General features: G+C 55.1%; 1 protein-coding gene across 9 annotated transcripts in view; it reads left to right on the top strand.

Moving 5' to 3' along the window:
- Nucleotides 1-3,598, top strand: part of PPFIBP1 (PPFIA binding protein 1) — a 183,965-nt gene that overhangs the window by 151,514 nt on the left and 28,853 nt on the right. The window lies entirely within an intron of this gene.

Here is a 3,598-nt window from a genome sequence, read left to right as displayed (position 1 = left end):
CACACACACACATCTCCCCACAAACCCCACATCCACCCACTCATACCCCCAACACCCCTGCATACCCCACACACTATACAAAAGTAAGACTACGTTTTGAGCTATTATGCAATCTTTTCTACATTATAAACCACAAACACACAGGTATCAGGACAAAAACATATTTTTAATTGAATTAAAATATAATATTATGGATATTTGATTTTTAGTACATAATTTGTTTCTTTCTGGTTCTAGAATAGCAGATCCTCTTCTCCCAAGGAGTACTTGTAGGGGCAAGGAGAGGGACTTCTGGTGGCAAGGGTCAGAGGTCAAGGGTGGGACTTCCAGTCCCAAGATGGTGACCAGGGCGGGGCACCTGTCAAGGGGCTTTGTTACCCATGTGGCCCTCGACATCTTGCCAAAACTCGCTAAGTGGTCCTCCACCCAAAATAATTGCCCACCCCTGGTTAAGATTACGGAGGAACCTAATGTGTAACTCAACCTGTTGACTAGTGGAAAAACTGCAAGCTGCCTTGTCTCTGCTAGGATTTTACTTTGAGTTTTTTTTATCTCAAGCACATACTTTTCTTTCCAAGTGAAGGAAAGGCACAGTGGAGAAGAGGGCTACTAATATTTCTGTTTGCCCTCAGGACACACAATTCTCATTATAAACATTGACAATGAGAAGACTGGAAGTCTGGGGGTTGGCAATAGGATAACGAGCTTTTCAACTTCAGGTTCCAGTTCTGTTCCCTTCCTTGTTAGTGGCCAAAAGGAATCTCCTTCTGTGGGGACTTTACCAGGGTTGGATTTTTCCTGTTCTTTGACAGTCAAATGACACCAAAACTCCAGTCTAGAAATACTATTCCTCACAGCCTGCCAGACAAGAGGTTGAATGGTGCTCAGAAATCCTGGTTCACCATATCCAGCTATAGCAGTGGCTCTCATCTTTTTACCTCAAAGCACCCCATGATAACTTTCGGCAATTTAATGATACCACATTTAAAGACTGATTCATTTTTCACATTGCATACATCCTTGCAGGCCCCGTAGGATCTTACAGGGTGGCAGGGGAGGAGAGTAAAGCAGGGGTAGGCAAAATACAGCCCGCGGGCTGAATCCAACTCACCAGGCCATTCTGTCTGGCCTGCGGGGCCCCTAGAAATTTTAAAAAAATTAATATTAATTTGTCTCTGGCTCCTGTCAAAGGTGACAGGAGCCAGGGGCAGTAGAACCCAGGGGCAGTAGGACCCAGGGGAAGCCACAGCAGGCTCCTGGAAGAGCAGGGCCTGCCTTGGCGTGTGCCTCCCTCCCCGCCCCCCCAGCTGGAGGGACCATGAGGATGTTTCTGCCTGTGCCAGAGCAGGAAGCTCAGGTAAGAGGAGGTTGGGGGGGCACGCTGGTCCCCGTCTGGCCACGGGGCTGGGGTAGGGGGCTGGGAGCGAGGGGGCATGTGGGAGCCAGCACTGGTGTGGCCCAGAGTGGGGTGACTCCCCTCTCTCCCTGCTGGGGTATTCCGGCCCGGCTCTGTGGAGCCTAGGCAGCTGCGCCCTGGGCTCCTGCTACCCTGCTCTGGGCCCCGTCGGCACTGGACCCAGGACACTGCCTGGCTGTCGCTGGCTTCCAACCCCACTGGGAGCAGCATGGGCTGCTGAGGCATCATGACCCGGCAGGGACATGGCATAGGGCACGGGGAGGCGGTATGGAACTTCCATCCCATGCCTGAGACTTGGGGCAGCAGCAGCCCAGCTGCCCCCACAAAGGGAGGCTCTGGTGGGTGCTGCCACCCCAGGGGGAAGGTCTGGCTCCCCTCCCCCCCTGCAGGGGCCCAGCAGCAGCTCACTCCCCAGCCCCAGGACGGGTGGGGAGGCTGCAACAGGAGCAGAAGCGGAGCTGCGGCTGCTTTTCTGCTCCAGAAGTTCCTGCAGCTGTGAGGAGCCCAGGGGCCCTTGGGAAGCTCCTGGCCAGCCCTGGGGGCAGCACGGGTTGCCTCCCAAGGCTGCGGGGGGTGGCACGACCTGGCAGGGTCCTGGCCCAGGGTAAGGGAAGCTTGGGGAGGCTGCAAGAGCTTTCAGAGAAAAAAAGGAGCCGTGGCTCCAGCTCCTGGTGGAGCCCTGAGCTCCTGGCGCAGCCTCCCTGCCTGTTGTGGGGCTGGGGGAGTGAGCTGCTGCCAGGCCACTGGGCCCCTGTGCGGGGAGGGGACTGGGCAATCCCCCCAGGGTGGTGTTAACCCCCAGGTCACCCGTGGTGGGGGCAGGCAGGCCTTTGCTGCTCCAAACCTCAGGCACGTGATGCAAGTTCTGCACCGTCTCTTTAGGCTTGCCGCATCCCGGGCCACATCCCCACTGATTCGTGCCACCCCCAGTGGCTCTAGGAGCCCCCTGCACTGCCCCTCAAGCCTGACAGGCCCTTCCCTGACAGCCGGCAGCAGGAGCGTACGCACGCGCACGCGCTCGCGCGTGCGCGCACACACACACACACACACACCCCCCCCTACCTACCTACCTCTGCACACCCCACACACTGTACAAGAGTAAGACTGCATTTTGAGCTATTATGCAATCTCTTCTACATATAAAGCACAAACACACAGGTATCAAGACAAAAATATATTTTTAATTGAATTAAAATATAATATTATGGGCATTTGATTTCTAGTACATATTTTTTTGTTTTTCTGGTTCTAAGATAGCAAACCCTCTTCTCCCAAGGAGTACTTCCAGGGGCAAGGGGAGGGACTTCTGGTGGCAAGGGTCAGAGGTTGGGGCTGGACTTCCAGTTCCACGATGGTGACCAGGGGGCAGGGCACCTGTCAAGGGGCAGGGTTACACATGCGGCCCTTGACAGCTTGCCAAAACTTGCTAAGCGGCCCTCCGCCCAAAATAATTGCCCACTTCTGCAGTAAAGGGTGGTGCATGGTACTCAGTGCTGGCAGGGGCTGCTTGATGGGGCAGATTGGAGAGCCTGTTAGACCTCTGTGGGAGGCAGTTGTCCCTGCAGGGGTTTAAAGGGGGTGACAATGTCCACTGGTGCAGAAGCTGGTGCCATGTGAGGGCAGCAGTGATGTGACTCTTCCATGCCCTGTTCTTTCCTCTGTCTGTTGCCTCCTTGCCCCCCAGTCTGTACCAGAACAGGAGAGTGCAACCCCTGCCACTGTAGCTACTCCTCCAGGGACTTGAATGCTGGACCCTCCCATCAGCTCCAAGAGCCAGGCTGAAAAAGTGCAGGCCCACATTTGCCTGCCCGCCCACCCGCCCACAACAGAACACACCTCCTGGAGCATAAGGGTGGGCAGCACAGGTGTTACCAGGGACAGGGGCAGCACTTTTCAGCACAACTCATTCCCTTTGTCCCCCCCCCCATGTTCGTGAAGCTGGTGGGAGGGACTGTAGGGCATACTGCTGGGGTGTTGGGGCAGGCACAGTGCCAGGCATGTGGAGAGGCTAGTGCTTGCCTCCTCTCACAGGGGCTGGATGCCATAGCACCCCTTAAAGGATCTGGTGGTACCTGGCATCCTAGTTGAGAATCACTGAGCTAGAGACTGAAAAGTAATGGTTTGAGCCTGTTTCGTTGGGCACACAACCCAAAGAGCAGAGGAGTGGATATTTTATCTACA

Source organism: Alligator sinensis, unplaced genomic scaffold (genome assembly GCF_000455745.1).
Source record: "Alligator sinensis unplaced genomic scaffold, ASM45574v1 scaffold696_1, whole genome shotgun sequence".
Lineage (NCBI taxonomy): Eukaryota > Metazoa > Chordata > Crocodylia > Alligatoridae > Alligator > Alligator sinensis.
This window is presented reverse-complemented; position numbering and strand designations above follow the sequence as displayed.